Raw genomic sequence first — 17,276 nt, 5'->3', positions numbered from 1 at the left:
ACAAGCGCCCAGTGAATACGATTTACACCAGACACCTCCTGGGATCCCGCAGGCAGCAACCGGGGGAATCGGTAGAGACATTTTTACGGGCGTTACAGGCACTCTGCAGGGACTGCGACTGTAAGGCGGTAACGGCTGTTGCGCACGCGGAGGGACTTATCTTTGATGCCTTCGTTAAGGGCCTCCAGTCCGACTACTCCCGGCAGAGACTGCTCGAAAGCAAGGAGCTCGACCTGAAGACGGCAGTAGCCCTCGCGCTCTCACTAGATGCGGCCCACCAAAACCTCAAAGCATACTCACGTAACGGTGCTGCGCCATGGCCATCGCGACCTTGGGACATGGGACTGCCGCCCCCGGTACCAACTACTGCAGCAATGTCCCGAAATCAACTGGGACCGCCGCCCCCAGTACCAACTACTGCAACGATGTCCCATAACCAGGCCCAAAAATGCTACTTCCGTGGCCTGTTAAAACACCCTAGAGCGCGCTGCCTGGCGAAGACCGCTACCTGCTGTGGCTGCGGGAAGAAAGGCCATTACGCCAACGCCTGCAGAAGGAAACCCGGGAACGCCAGCAGCGCCGCGTGTGAACCGTGGGGGCAGCCATCTTCTCCACCATTTTGTGCACCGCCGGCCGTGTGGGGATCGGAATCATGGCCGCCGCCATTTTGCCCACCGCACTCAACTGCAATTTTGTCTCCAGACTCGACCACCGTCTCGTCTGACGACCATATCGGCTCACTCAGCCATACACTGGCCTCCGTTACGCTGGATCAAGCTCTCCCTCATCATCTGTCCAGGTCCATGATGGACATTACGGTAAATGGCCGCGCCACTACTTGCCTGTTTGACAGCGGGAGCACGGAGAGTTTTATTCACCCCGACACGGTGCGCAGCCATTCCCTCACCATCCTGCCAACGCGCCATCAGATTTCTATGGCGTCCAAGTCTCATTCAACAGACGTCGGCGGCTACGGTGTGGTGACACTTTCGGTTAGGGGCAGCGAATATAAAAATTTTAAACTTCTTGTCCTGCCCCGTCTTTGCGCTGCCGTTCTGCTAGGGTTGGATTTTCAGTGCCACCTCAAAAGTGTCACATTGGCATACGGTGGACCCCTCCCCCCACTCACAGTCTGCAACCAACAGTTTTTAAATCACCCGCCGCGCACCACTTGCAGTCTTTCCACACTCAAAGTCCCCCCCCTCCCCTGTTCGCTAACCTCACCCACGACTGTAAACCCATCGCTACCAAGAGCAGGCGGTACAGTGCCGGGGACAGAGCTTTTATTAGCGCTGAGGTGGAGCGGCTCCTCAAGGAGGGCATTATCGAAGGGAGCACCAGCCCCTGGCGAGCCCAGGTTGTAGTCGTTAAGACCGCCGATAAACGCCACCTGGTCATTGACTACAGCCAAACCATAAACCGGTACACCCAGCTGGACGCATACCCCCTTCCCCGCATATCTGATATGGTCAATCAGATTGCGCAATACAGGGTATTCTCCACCATTGACCTTAAGTCAGCATACCACCAACTCCCTATCCACCATGAGGACAGCCAGTATACTGCCTTCGAGGCAAACGGCCGCCTCTACCACTTCCTTAGGGTTCCTTTCGGCGTCACCAACGGGGTTTCGGTCTTCCAAAGGGAGATGGACCGGATGGTCGACCAGAACGCGCTGCAGGCCACCTTTCCCTATCTGGATAACGTCACCATCTGCGGCCACGACCAGCAGGACCATGACATTAATCTAGCGAAATTCCTCCGTACGGCCCAGTGGCTGAATCTAACATACAATAAGGAGAAATGTATGTTTCACACCAAGCGCCTTGCCATCCTCGGCTGCGTAGTGGAGAATGGAGTCATTGGGACCGACCCCGACAGAATGCGCCCCCTTATGGAGCTCCCCCCCCACTGCCAAAAAGCACTGAAGAGATGCCTGTGGTTTTTCTCTTACTACGCTCAGTGGGTGCCCAACTATGCAGACAAAGCCAGACCCCTCATCAAGTCCACCTCCTTCCCCCTGACATCAGAGGTGGGTGCAGCCTTCACTCTTATCAAGAGTGATATTGCGAAGGCCACAATGCACGCAGTGGATGAGTCCATCCCTTTCCAAGTGGAGAGCGATGCGTCCGACTTCGCCCTAGCTGCAACCCTTAACCAGGCGGGGAGACCCATGGCCTTTTTCTCAAGGACCCTCCAGGGCCCCGAGATTCGACACTCCTCTGTCGAAAAGGAGGCCCAGGCTATTGTGGAAGCGATGCGGCACTGGAGGCATTACCTGGCCGGAAAACGATTTACCCTTCTCACTGACCAGCGTTCTGTTGCTTTTATGTCCAATAATAAGCAGAGGGGCAAAATCAAGAACGACAAGATCTTGAGGTGGAGAATTGAACTCTCCACCTACAATTACGATAGCTTGTACCGGCCCGGGAAACTCAATGAGCCCCCAGATGCTCTATCACGAGGTACATGCGCCAATGTGCAGGTTGATAGACTGCGGACCCTCCACAATGACCTCTGCCACCCCGGGGCCACCAGATTCTGCCACTTCATTAAGGCCCGCAACCTGTCCTACTCCATCGAGGAGGTCAGGACTATGACCAGGAACTGCCAAACCTGTGCCGAATGCAAACCGCATTTTTATAGGCCAGACAGAGCACACCTGATCAAGGCTACCTGCCCCTTCGAGCGCTTGAGCATCGACTTTAAGGGGCCTCTCCCTTCCTCTGACCGCAACGTGTACTTCCTCAACATAGTTGATGAGTACTCCTGTTTTCCCTTTGCCATCCCTTGCCCAGACATGACCAGTTACACGGTCATCAAATGCCTGAATGACCTCTTCGCCTTGTTCGGGTTCCCTAGCTATATACATAGCGACCGGGGCTCCTCTTTCATGAGCGACGAACTTCAGCAGTATCTGCTCACGAGAGGTATTGCTACGAGCAGGACCACCAGCTACAACCCCCGGGCGAACGGCCAGGTGGAAAGAGAGAAATCTAAGGGCCTTCCGACCTCTCGCTGGCAGGAGGTCCTCCCTGCGGTGCTCCACTCCATCCGGTCACTGCTTTGTACTGCCACTAATGCCACCCCTCATGAGCAAATGTTCGTTTTCCCCAGGAAGTCCACATCGGGATCCGCGCTACCGACATGGCTGACTTCTCCTGGGCCCGTCCTACTGCAGAGGCACGTGAGGACCCATAAAACGGACCCCCTGGTCGAGAGGGTGAACCTCCTACACGCCAACCCCCAGTATGCCTACGTGGCATACCCAGACGGGCGGGAGGACACGGTCTCCATACGAGACCTCGCACCCTCGGGCGCCCCTGAATCACCACCGTTATTCCCCACCACTTCTCCCAACCCAACCCCTGTAGACGGCATGCCGGAGCCCCAGGACCCTTCGTTGACCACTCAGACACCAGATTCGACGTTGGATACTGCACCACCGCCGCCGCTGCTACGAAGATCAGGATGGCATACAAGGCCTCCTGATAGACTTACCTACATGAACTTTTAGCACACTTCACCCCGCCGGACTCAATTTTAAACAAGGGGTGAATGTGGTAAACCACTGTTATTGTTTTCATTGTTGTTCACTGTGGTTCACTACTGTTATCGTTATTGGCACATTGTTACCTCTTGCTACTCACTGTGTACCAATGCATGCCTCAGCTGGCTCCGCCTACGTGACCTGGTATAAAGTTGGCTGCTCGGCAGCCCACTTCCTTCTTGGGACCAGTCGCCCACGAGAGGCATGCTCTGTTCTTTAGTTAATAAAAACCTTTTCATTACTATCCTAATTCATCACCTTTTATGGAATAATTGATAAGCGTATCAACAGCGCATTGTGGATTTCAAATATTAATCTTCAATTCATTCCAAAATAGACACAACTTTTGGAGAAACAGCTTTTAACTCACTGCCCGGGGCCTGGGTCAAAAGAATAAATATTGTGACCTTCCGCCCTCTGGTGGATATTCTGAGAACTGTACAGATGTCTGTGAACAGGGTGAGAAATCCCGTGTTTGCTCACTGACCTGTCTGCAGTTTCTGTTTATGGGAAGTTGTGTTGGAGCGGTTCTGAATAAATGTACAGAGAAGCAGCAAAGGTTTTACATCGTTAAACTAAAGACTGGTTGAAGGAAGTTCAGAGGATTACGGGTGAGGAGCAGAGACAAGGCATGAGAAGGGACAGGCAGGGAAAGGGCATCGAAAGACATGAGGGGAGGTAAGGCGCCACCGATGGATTTGTGAAGTTTTTTAAAATTATAAATGGGAGTTGAAATCACCAATATAATTACGCCAGTGGAGTTCACCTGGTGTTGTTGAGTATTGTGTATTTTGCCCTTTTAAGAATGTCCCTGTGACTGTCACTGTGGAGGCTGAATTGTCGCTGCTGTTTATGGGTGTGAGAGCGCCCCCTGGTGAGCACTAACTGGAACTTTCAGTGTGGTTTTTTGTACGGGATCCGCAATATCTCTGCAGCAGTGTGGGGCTCATGGCACAGACATACACGGCGATGTTGGAGATCAGGGCTTTGCCGATCGTTTGCTCGGTAATCTTGGTAGTTCGATGGTACGTAGAAGAGAATCGGTCAGTGAAGTCGGGGTTCCAGTTTACTATCCCTCTCATAAGATGAATCACGTACTGTGGAGGCTGCCCGGGCTGCTGACTGTACCAGAACAGATAAGGGCTTCTGTCGCCTGTTTTCAAGGTGCAGGTGAGTGTGACATTACTTTCCTCTTCAACCGTCATTTCAGGGATCGGCTGTTCCACTGTGTCTTGGTGGCTCCATTCTAACATAGAATAATAGTAACAGTCATATCATCAACATCACCATTATCATCACCATCATCATCCTCAGGATCATCTAACCAGTTATCACAGCTGGGTTACAGCAGTCAGGAGGAGAATGGATTTTCACTGGGGAGGAAATCCTTACTGAGAAGTGATGTAATGATGAGGAGCGGTGCGAGACGCTTCCGCATGATGCTCCCTGAGTCTGTAACGCTGCAGTCCGGGAAATCCTCTGTCGGAGCAGAAATACAGATCACCGTCCCACTGCACAGCTGATCCAACCAATGACAAACAGGGAACAGAGGCAGCAATCTCTCCAATAACACAGGGCAGGCAAGGCGGGTCAGAGCGAGAGCAGCAAACCGAAGCTGTGGGCGGGGCTTCCGCGGGCGGTGTTGTCACACGTGAGATCCACCTGTGAGGAACTGAATTGAACAATAATGGCCCCTTCGCATATGATACAACTCTGCCTCTCTATAAGGGTTGCGCCATTTGCACATTCGTTACAAATACGGGGCACGCAGGCTCGCGACATGAATTGCTGAATTATTATATTATTCAATAATTACCGAAATCTTCAACAGTGATGTGGGTTAAAACCAGAGGTTGAGACTAGCGCTAGGAAATAGAACACACTGCAAACGATCCCAAGGTTCTGCAGGCACACTGATCATTAACACTAAACTAACTTGTGAAATTAATAAACTGTAAGGGATTGCATGACATTAATGAGCATTAATATGATGTAAAAAAACAATTTCACGTTAATTTATGTTGAGAAAGTGTCAGTACGTATTGGTTGGTGTAAGGTGACCGGCGGTGGGAATCCGCGCTCTGTCAGCGCCATCTTGTGTCTGGGTTTAAAGTATCTCCTTTGAGCTGATCTCACAGAACGCGGTTTCTGCACAAGGTGTCCCGAGGCCCTTCTCACTGCGGGCCTCAGTGCACAGTAGTACACGGCGCTGTCAGCGAGCTGCAGCTCAGTCAGGGGCTTCTCTCGGCCTAGATCTGCCGACAGTCAATTTACACAGATCGATAGGATCCGACATTAAGCGGAGCTTCACTTTAGTGATTATCTCCCTGAATTTCTTAGTGGTGTGGTCACAATCGCTGTTTATCGGGAATATTTTACATCGTAGATACATAATATTTATTGATATATTATTATGTTATGTTAGATTATGTTATGCTACATATTGTATTTTATTACATTGTATTATATTATATTATGTAATATTATATCATGTTATGTTATATTACATTGTATTGTGTTATATTGTATTGTATACTATATTCTAGAGTATTGTATTATATTTTATTATGATATGTTATGTTATGTTATATTATATTGAATTGTATTGTATAAATTATAATCAACTGCGCTGTATTAATTAGATTAGATTATATCTACATACTCTTCTCAGGTGCCACTGGCAGTGAAGAGGTATGGCAGTCTCCCGAGTCAGTGGTTGTTCCCGAAGGAGACACTGCATCGTTGACCTGTTCCACCACAATCTTAGGACGGATCCTACAATGGTACAGACAATACCCGAGGCGAACCGTGCAGCACCTGGCGACCGCTACCAGCGATCAGAGCAGGATCCCGGCTCGGTTCAGTTCAGTAGAGAAGCGCAGTGCTCTGACTGTTAGCGACGCTCGAGTGACAGACACCACCACCTATTTCTGTGCGGTGGAGACACAATGCAGCAAAGATCAGCACAAACTTTACAACAACTGCAGGCTGTGCCATTGTCAGAGCGCTCAGTGTTTTCTAACAATGGGAGCCACCACCAATCTCCCAGTAAGTGAAGCCTGCTCCTGAATTCAGTTTTCTCTTTAATATCAGACGAGAAGGGTCAACATATTATAAAAATGCTTCTATTTTCTGTCGAACTCAAAACCAGGCATCATGTGCTCACATATTCCTTACTGATAATAATGGTCGTGCTGCCCAGTGAGTCTGTGTTTAAATGTTTCGTGGGTTATCTTTACTGCCAGACTGACAGTCTGTGTTTTGTTACATGAACGAGTGGCGCAGACTCAGTGTCCCAGGATCCGTCTGAATGAACGGTTGTGGAAGAACAGACCCTGATACTCAGCTGTAGCTTCACCACATACGATAGGTTTCCCTACCTCCACTGGTCCATCTAGTATTCCTGGTAATCTCCGTGATATTTACTGACGAGATATTGCTCGGGACAGGGAGACAAGTCACCAGATTTCCCTGATCAGTTCTCCGCTGATTTGGTCAAAGACAAAGACAACCATATCATCTTTGATACAGAAACCTGACAGTCTTTGGTCTCTGTGGGCTTGAGGTCAAAGTAAACCACAGATACAAACACAAAGAACATTTAATGGAGCTGTAAATACTCGCTGAGGTTTGTGTACGGGGCCTTTGCTTGTATCTGACGCTATGCCTCACTGCACAGTAATAGACCGCCCCGTCCTCCACACTCAAGCCACTTATATTGAAGTAACCGTGCTTTCTAGATGTGTTACCCTTATGTGCTACTAGTTTGCTAATTATCCAGCTTGGATGCTGTGCCGGTTTCTGTCGGTACCATTGCATAGTGTAAATATTCGGGGCTGTATATTCGGAATCTAACTGCACCGAACTCTCTTCTGACACGGCGATTGTCACCAGAGACTGTGTTGCTGGATCTGCACATAGTCCGCCTGTGAAGATAGGGAACAAAACAGCAGACGGTTAAACTGGATCGATCTAAACTTGTGTCTCTAGCCTCCCATCTACCCAGCTGCCCATCATGTGGATATTTCTCATGAGTAATTGCATTAAATCCTTACACAAGATCTTTGCATCAATCGGTTAACGTGTGTTATTTTATATCATCCAGTACTTACTGTCGAACACAGCCGCAAGTATTATTAGCAACACGAGTGACTCGATCCGTCGCAATGAATTGGACTGGAATGAGGCAGAGATTGAGGAGAGCGGTAATCCGGGCTGTTCAGCTCATTGTTCCACCCGCACACCGCAGGGGGCTGACTTCGTTATGACGTCACTCAGACTACCGATTGGCTTTGGCGTTTGCATCACGTGACTTTCTAAGCCCGCTGCTTCAGTTTGGTTCCCTCTGCTGGCGGATTCTGTTATATCGATTTAGTATGAGGTGATTGAGGGGAATTAGCATTTGTTGATCATATATAAAAACACGTGAGTCAGATATTGTGTCTCAAAAACCTATATTATAGCTGATTAAACACTGTATTTCTTATACTTCCTTCATTTCCGTCTCACTCTATTTGGTCCCAGTCACTGTCTCAGTGAGCAGTAGCAGGTTTACCACAGGCTTCTCGAGACCCAACCATCGCCCTTTCCGTTCCATCAGCTCCGAGTGCAGCTGAGCGACACCGCGCACTTTCTGCGGTTACACAGAGCCCTGAATTCGCAGCCCCACCCACAGCTTCCGTTTGCTGCTCTCGCTCTGACCCGCCTTGCCAGCCCCGTGTTATTGGAGAGATTGCGGCCTCTGTTCCTTGTTTGGCATTGGTTGGATCAGCAGTGCAGTTGGTGGGGTTCTTTATTTCTGCTCCGACAAAGTCTTTTCCGGACTGCAGAGTTACAGACTCAGGGAAATCATGCAGAACCGTATCGCACCGCTCCTCATCATTATATCACTTCTCAGTAAGTATTTCTTTCCCAGTAAAAATGAATTCTCCCCCTGACTCCTGTAACCCCGATGTTATTATTGGTGAAATGACGATGAATATGTTGATTGAGATGATGATGATGGTGGTGAGTATTGCTATTATTTCATGCTAGAATGGAGCCACCAAGACACAGTGGAACAGCCGGTCCCTGAAATGACGGTTGAAGAGGAAAATAACGTCACTCTAACCTGCACCTTGAAATCAAGCGACAGTAGAACTTATGTGTTCTGGTACAGTCAGCACCCCGGGCAGACCGCACAGTACCTGGTTCGTATTATCGGAGTGAATGTAAAAAGAAACCCAGACATCACTGGGGAGTGACCTTGAACCAATAGGAACCACTGACGAGGTCTATTCCGGTCCGGGATCGGGCTTTTAACGGGAGCGACTGGTTCGGACTCAAATCAAAAAAAATCAAATCAAATCAACTTTTATTGTCATTGTTAGTGCACAAGTGCAGTACAACGAAATGTAGGCTTGCGGCTCCCGAGAGTGTACAATTTGGATTAGGACACTTAACATTTCAACATACATTTGTACATATATATTAGCATAAATATGACCATAATAAAGTGCATCGGCAGATGTGCAGGCTTTAGTGTTTATTTGTGGAGTTCAGTAGGATGACAGCCCTGGGAAAGAAGCTGTTCCTAAGTCTGGTCGTACGGGTGCGAATGCATCTGTAGCATCTTCCAGATGGTAGGAGGGCGAACAGACTGTGACTGGGGTGGGTAGGGTCTTTGATGATGGACCGTGCCCTCCGTAGGCAGCGTTTCTGATATATATGTTCTATGGTCGGTAGCCGGGTGCCGGTAATGCGTTGGGCAGTTTTGACGACCCGCTGCAGGGCTTTCCGGTCAAGGGAGCTACAGCTGCCGTACCATAACGTGATACAGTTTGTCAGGATGCTCTCTATAATGCAGCGGTAGAAGTTAGAGAGGATCGGGGGTGACAGATTACATCCCTTCAGCCTCCTCAAGAAATATAGGCGCTGCTGGGCCTTCTTCACCAGAGAGGAGGTGTTGAGGGACCAGGAGAGGTCTTCCGTTATGTGGACTCCGAGGAACTTAAAGCTGGCCACCCTTTCCACTTCCGCCCCATTGATGTGGATGCGGCTATTCAGTGCCTGGGTTGTGTTTGGGGTGCTTATTGTCGGTAAGGATTAGTCCAATCATGTCGTGTTCAAACTAAAGTGTTAATATTATTTAACTGACACCTTTTAGTACTCGATCCATAACTTTAAGGGAAAACAGCTGATCAGAAGCAGAAAGGACAGTTTAACCGGTCGGTTCATTCTGTGATCGATCTTTCGGGCCGATTGGATTCTGCAGTTTGTTTTCTCGGCCGCTCCTGGAAACAGTTGGGTGACAGTTTGATCTGAGGTTAATCTGGTTTCCTCTCGGTGTGTGTTTGGGCGCCTGACAGCGCGCTGCACATTGTGGCTGCATCTGCCCGTGATTCTACACAACCCCAACAGACAGGAGCTCCGCCCTACAGTCCAATGGCAGTTTTTGTACAGGGCTGTGAATGCTTTCCATCACTGTGAGTCTCAGGGCGCAGTAATACACGGCAGCGTCAGTCAGCTGTAGCCCCGAGATGGTTAAACTGGTGAATTTAGTCGGGGTCTGTAGCTCAGCAGAGAAACGGGTTTTAGCAAATTCTGCTTTATCTTCAGCACCGCCCGAGTATTTCCTCAGTATATACACGGGCTGTGTGTCTGGGTGTTGCCGGTACCAATATAAATAATAGCTGCTCTGTGTAGTATCATAGGTACAGTTTAAAGTCACCGCTTCTCCTTCTGTCTTAACTCCTGAGGACAGCGGCTGAGTGACAGAATCTCCAAGACTCAGGTCTGAAAAACATGTTCAAACAGGAAAAGATCAGACCGGCGGGTGTTTAAAATTCAGATTCAAAACATGTTAGAAATGAGAGAAAAGCTGAAATGTGTTTGGTCCACAATTACCTGTCAGAAATGCCCCCCACACAACCCAGATGCTGAGTAGCCGCATTGTCGCTGTCCGCTCTGTAAAAGAGAGTGTTGGATATTTGAAGACACCCGTTCTAATCCCCGCCCTCAATAAACTGCTGTCGTGTCTCAGGATGCTCTGACCTCACTTCCTATTGGCCCCAGTGGTGCTGTGAGACCGGTAGGTGGTGAGCTGGCTGTCAGTGAATGGAAACACCCCGAGCTACATAGCTACATGGTTCTGCTTTTAGAGACCGGTGGGATTGAACCCTTGTCTGTTTATTGTAACCGGGAAGCAGAGGGTTGCTAACGGGATTATTTTATTCCGGGGTCAATTCGTTCTCTAGAATTTGGTTCGCCTTACCTTCAGGATACTGGTAATCACGACTCCAGTGAGCTTTCCCTAACGATTCAGTGAAATAACGATTCCGTAATTTATTGGAGTGATTTATAGATGCGTGATATTAGAACGATGATATCTGCTGTTACTGAACAAACAATTGAACAGACTTAAAGAATAAACTCTCCCTGTAATTTAAACAGCGTTTCGAACACTGACCCCTTTTGTTGTTTGTATCTAAAATGTCTTTAAGTTCTATCTGTTGATTTCAGACCTTATTTCTGCCAGTAATTAATTCTTTAAAGATTAATAATCTTCAGATTTTGGATTTGCAATGAAGGAGAATGGAGGGAGCGGCGCATCGGCGCTTTTCAGCAATTTACCGCTCGTTCGCTTAAAGTCCCCGGGAGCAGAGCGGGGGAGCGGGTTCAAAGCCTCCAGGGTGAGATGTTGGGCGGATCCTCGATAACAAGAGCTCAACACCAGCAGAGCGTGAAAAACTGTCCTTACAATTTTCACTCATAGTAGAAAAGGACGTGGCGCTGAAAAACAAACACAGCACGCCCCGTAAACATCGATCTCCACCATCGGTGCAGTTAATGGCTTCAGAAATCAGGCCTCATTCACATTTTAATATTCCTTTCCCCATCTTCTACACCCTTCCACTCTCTGGTCCTGCCTACTGTTTAGTGTCAGAATTCAATTCTTCAATATCCTGAATGTCTTTTCGTGATGATTATTGCCCGACATACCAACACAGCTGTGGTAAACCACTGTTATTGTTTTCATTGTTGTTCACTGTGGTTCACTACTGTTATCGTTATTGGCACATTGTTACCTCTTGCTACTCACTGTGTACCAATGCATGCCTCAGCTGGCTCCGCTTACGTGACCTGGTACAAAGGTAGCTGCTCGGCAGCCCACTTCCTTCTTGGGACCAGTCGCCCACGAGAGGCATGCTCTGTTCTTTAGTTAATAAAAACCTTTTCATTACTATCCTAATTCATCGCCTTTTATGGAATAATTGATAAGCGTATCAATTTTATTAACTAAAATTAAAATGTCGGGACCTGAGCAGCAACAACAGCAACAGCAGCAGGCGTTGCTGCGAGCCCTCAGACCAGCATGCCTGGACCTCGACCCTCAAGCGGTGGGTTCAGCTACCAATTTCGAACACTGGCTGAGCTGCTTTGAATCCTTCCTAGAAGCCTCTGCCGTGACATCGGAGGAGAACAAATTAAAAGTTCTGACCGCCCAGGTGAGCCCTCAAGTATATACACTCATCCGGGATGCTACTAAGTACACGGCAGCTCTCGACCTGCTAAAAGGCAATACAAGCGCCCAGTGAATACGATTTACGCCAGATACCTCCTGGGATCCTGCAGGCAGCAACCGGGGGAATCGGGAGAGACATTTTTACGGGCGTTACAGACACTCTGCAGGGACTGCGACTGTAAGGCAGTAACGGCTGTTGCGCACACGGAGGGACTTATCTGTGATGCCTTCGTTAAGGGCCTCCAGTCCGACTACTCCCGGCAGAGACTGCTCGAAAGCAAGGAGCTCGACCTGAAGACAGCCGTAGCCCTCGCGCTCTCACTAGATGCGGCCCACCAAAACCTCGAAGCATACTCACGTAACGGCGCTGCGCCATGGCCATCGCGACCTTGGGACATGGGACTGCCGCCCCCGGTACCAACTACTGCAGCAATGTCCCGAAATCAACTGGGACCGCCGCCCCCGGTACCAACTACTGCAACGATGTCCCGTAACCAGGCCCAAAAATGCTACTTCCGTGGCCTGTTAAAACACCCTAGAGCGCGCTGCCTGGTGAAGACCGCTACCTGCTGTGGCTGCGGGAAGAAAGACCATTACGCCAACGCCTGCAGAGGGAAACCCGTGAACGCCAGCAGCGCTGCGTGTGAACCGTGGGGGCAGCCATCTTGTCTGCCATTTTGTGCACCTCCGCCCGTGTTGGGATCGGAATCATGGCTGCCGCCATTTTGCCCACCGCACTCAACTGCCATTTTGTCTCCGGACTCGACCACCGTCTCGTCTGACGACCATATCGGCTCACTCAGCCATACACTGGCCTCCGTTATGCTGGATCAAGCTCTCCCTCATCATCTGTCCAGGTCCATGATGGACATTACGGTAAATGGCCGCGGCACGACTTGCCTGTTTGACAGCGGGAGCACGGAGAGTTTTATTCACCCCGACACGGTGCGTCGCCACTCCCTCACCATCCTGCCAATGCGCCATCAGATTTCTATGGCGTCCAAGTCTCATTCAACAGACGTCGGCGGCTACGGTGTGGTGACCCTTTCGGTTAGGGGCACCGAATATAAAAATTTTAAACTTCTTGTCCTGCCCCGTCTTTGCGCTGCCGTTCTGCTAGGGTTGGATTTTCAGTGCCACCTCAAAAGTGTCACATTGGCATACGGTGGACCCCTCCCCCCGCTCACAGTCTGCAACCAACAGTTTTTAAATCACCCGCCGCGCACCACTTGCAGTCTTTCCACACTCAAATTCACCCCCTCCCCTGTTCGCTAACCTCACCCACGACTGTCAACCCATCGCTACCAAGAGCAGGCGGTACAGTGCCGGGGACAGAGCTTTTATTAGCGCTGAGGTGGAGCGGCTCCTGAAGGAGGGCATTATCGAAGGGAGCACCAGCCCCTGGCGAGCCCAGGTTGTAGTCGTTAAGACCGCCGATAAACGCCACCTGGTCATTGACTACAGCCAAACCATAAACCGGTACACCCAGCTGGACGCATACCCCCTTCCCCGCATATCTGATATGGTCAATCAGATTGCGCAATACAGGGTATTCTCCACCATTGACCTTAAGTCAGCATACCACCAACTCCCTATCCACCATGAGGACAGCCAGTATACTGCCTTCGAGGCAAACGGCCGCCTCTACCACTTCCTTAGGGTTCCTTTCGGCGTCACCAACGGGGTTTCGGTCTTCCAAAGGGAGATGGACCGGATGGTCGACCAGAACGCGCTGCAGGCCACCTTTCCCTATCTGGATAACGTCACCATCTGCGGCCACGACCAGCAGGACCATGACGTTAATCTAGCGAAATTCCTCCGTACGGCCCAGTGGCTGAATCTAACATACAATAAGGAGAAATGTATGTTTCACACCAAGCGCCTTGCCATCCTCGGCTGCGTAGTGGAGAATGGAGTCATTGGGCCCGACTCCGACAGAATGCGCCACCTTATGGAGCTCCCCCTCTACCACTGCCAAAAAGCACTGAAGAGATGCCTGGGGTTTTTCTCTTACTACGCTCAGTGGGTGCCCAATTATGCAGACAAAGCCAGACCCCTCATCAAGTCCACCTCCTTCCCCCTGACATCAGAGGTGGGTGCAGCCTTCACTCTTATCAAGAGTGATATTGCGAAGGCCACAATGCACGCAGTGGATGAGTCCATCCCTTTCCAAGTGGAGAGCGATGCGTCCGACTTCGCCCTAGCTGCAACCCTTAACCAGGCGGGGAGACCCATGGCCTTTTTCTCAAGGACCCTCCAGGGCCCCGAGATTCGACACTCCTCTGTCGAAAAGGAGGCCCAGGCTATTGTGGAAGTGGTGTGGCACTGGAGGCATTACCTGGCCGGAAAACGATTTACCCTTCTCACTGACCAGCGTTCTGTTGCTTTTATGTTCAATAATAAGCAGAGGGGCAAAATCAAGAACGACAAGATCTTGAGGTGGAGAATTGAACTCTCCACCTACAATTACGATAGCTTGTACCGGCCCGGGAAACTCAATGAGCCCCCAGATGCTCTATCACGAGGTACATGCGCCAATGTGCAGGTTGATAGACTGCGGACCCTCCACAATGACCTCTGCCACCCCGGGGCCACCAGATTCTGCCACTTCATTAAGGTCCGCAACCTGTCCTACTCCATCGAGGAGGTCAGGACTATGACCAGGAACTGCCAAACCTGTGCCGAATGCAAACCGCATTTTTATAGGCCAGACAGAGCACACCTGATCAAGGCTACCTGCCCCTTCGAGCGCTTGAGCATCAACGTTAAGGGGCCTCTCCCTTCCTCTGACCGCAACGTGTACTTCCTCAACATAGTTGATTAGTACTCCTGTTTTCCCATTGCCATCCCTTGCCCAGACATGACCAGTACCACGGTCATCAAATGCCTGAATGACCTCTTCACCTTGTTCGGGTTCCCTAGCTATATACATAGCAACCGGGGCTCCTCTTTCATGAGCGACGAACTTCAGCAGTATCTGCTCACGAGAGGTATTGCTACGAGCAGGACCACCAGCTACAACCCCCGGGGGAACGGTCAGGTGGAAAGAGAGAAATCTAAGGGCCTTCCGACCTCTCGCTGGCAGGAGGTCCTCCCTGCAGCGCTCCACTCCATCCGGTCACTGCTTTGTACTGCCACTAATGCCACCCCTCATGAGCAAATGTTCGTTTTCCCCAGGAAGTCCACATCGGGAACCTCGCTACCGACATGGCTGACTTCTCCTGGGCCCGTCCTACTGCAGAGGCACGTGAGGACCCATAAAACGGACCCCCTGGTCGAGAGGGTGAACCTCCTACACGCCAACCCCCAGTATGCCTACGTGGCATACCCAGACGGGCGGGAGGACACGGTCTCCATACGAGACCTCGCACCCTCGGGCGCCCCTGAATCACCACCGTTATTCCCCACCACTTCTCCCAACCCAACCCCTGTAGACGGCATGCCGGAGCCCCAGGACCCTTCGTTGACCACTCAGACACCAGATTCGACGTTGGATACTGCACCACCGCCGCCGCTGCTACGACGATCAGGATGGCATACAAGGCCTCCTGATAGACTTACCTACATGAACTTTTAGCACACTTCACCCCGCCGGACTCAATGTTAAACAAGGGGTGAATGTGTTAAACCACTGTTATTGTTTTCGTTGTTGTTCACTGTGGTTCACTACTGTTATCGTTATTGGCACATTGTTACCTCTTGCTACTCACTGTGTACCAATGCATGCCTCAGCTGGCTCCGCCTATGTGACCTGGTATAAAGTTGGCTGCTCGGCAGCCCACTTCCTTCTTGGGACCAGTCGCCCACGAGAGGCATGCTCTGTTCTTTAGTTAATAAAAACCTTTTCATTACTATCCTAATTCATCACCTTTTATGGAATAATTGATAAGCGTATCAACAACGCATTGTGGATTTCAAATATTAATCTTCAATTCATTCCAAAATAGACACAACTTTTGGAGAAACAGCTTTTAACTCACTGCCCGGGGCCTGGGTCAAAAGAATAAATATTGTGACCTTCCGCCCTCTGGTGGATATTCTGAGAACTGTACAGGTGTCTGTGAACAGGGTGAGAAATCCCGTGTTTACTCACTGACCTGTCTGCAGTTTCTGTTTATGGGAAGTTGTGTTGGAGCGGTTCTGAATAAATGTACAGAGAAGCAGCAAAGGTTTTACATCGTTAAACTAAAGACTGGTTGAAGGAAGTTCAGAGGATTACGGGTGAGGAGCAGAGACAAGGCATGAGAAGGGACAGGCAGGGAAAGGGCATCGAAAGACATGAGGGGAGGTAAGGCGCCACCGATGGATTTGTGAAGTTTTTTAAAATTATAAATGGGAGTTGAAATCACCAATATAATTACGCCAGTGGAGTTCACCTGGTGTTGTTGAGTATTGTGTTTTTTGCCCTTTTAAGAATGTCCCTGTGACTGTCACTGTGGAGGCTGAATTGTCGCTGCTGTTTATGGGTGTGAGAGCGCCCCCTGGTGAGCACTAACTGGAACTTTCAGTGTGGTTTTTTGTATGGGATCCGCAATATCTCTGCAGCAGTGTGGGGCTCATGGCACAGACATACACGGCGATGTTGGAGATCAGGGCTTTGCCGATCGTTTGCTCGGTAATCTTGGTAGTTCGATGGTACGTAGAAGAGAATCGGTCAGTGAAGTCGGGGTTCCAGTTTACTATCCCTTTCATAAGATGAATCACGTACTGTGGAGGCTGCCCGGGCTGCTGACTGTACCAGAACAGATAAGGGCTTCTGTCGCCTGTTTTCAAGGTGCAGGTGAGTGTGACAATACTTTCCTCTTCAACCGTCATTTCAGGGATCGGCTGTTCCACTGTGTCTTGGTGGCTCCATTCTAACATGCAATAATAGTAACAGTCATCATCATCAACATCACCATTATCATCACCATCATCATCCTCAGGATCATCTAACCAGTTATCACAGCTGGGTTACAGCAGTCAGGAGGAGAATGGATGTTCACTGGGGAGGAAATCCTTACTGAGAAGTGATGTAATGATGAGGAGCGGTGCGAGACGGTTCCGCATGATGCTCCCTGAGTCTGTAACGCTGCAGTCCGGGAAATCCTCTGTCGGAGCAGAAATACAGATCACCGTCCCACTGCACAGCTGATCCAACCAATGACAAACAGGGAACAGAGGCAGCAATCTCTCCAATAACACAGGGCAGGCAAGGCGGGTCAGAGCGAGAGCAGCAAACCG

The 17,276-nt window shown here is 49.9% G+C and overlaps 1 pseudogene; it reads right to left on the bottom strand.

Annotated features, from left to right (window-relative positions):
* Positions 1 to 9,749: 9,749 nt before the first annotated feature.
* On the bottom strand, positions 9,750 to 10,481 carry LOC147118701 (T cell receptor alpha variable 38-2/delta variable 8 pseudogene; annotated as a pseudogene).
* Positions 10,482 to 17,276: the final 6,795 nt, after the last annotated feature.

This window comes from Somniosus microcephalus, chromosome 4 (assembly GCF_052327205.1).
Source record: "Somniosus microcephalus isolate GS21.2 chromosome 4, FLI_Smic_1.0, whole genome shotgun sequence".
In the NCBI taxonomy this organism is placed as follows: domain Eukaryota; kingdom Metazoa; phylum Chordata; class Chondrichthyes; order Squaliformes; family Somniosidae; genus Somniosus; species Somniosus microcephalus.
This window is presented reverse-complemented; position numbering and strand designations above follow the sequence as displayed.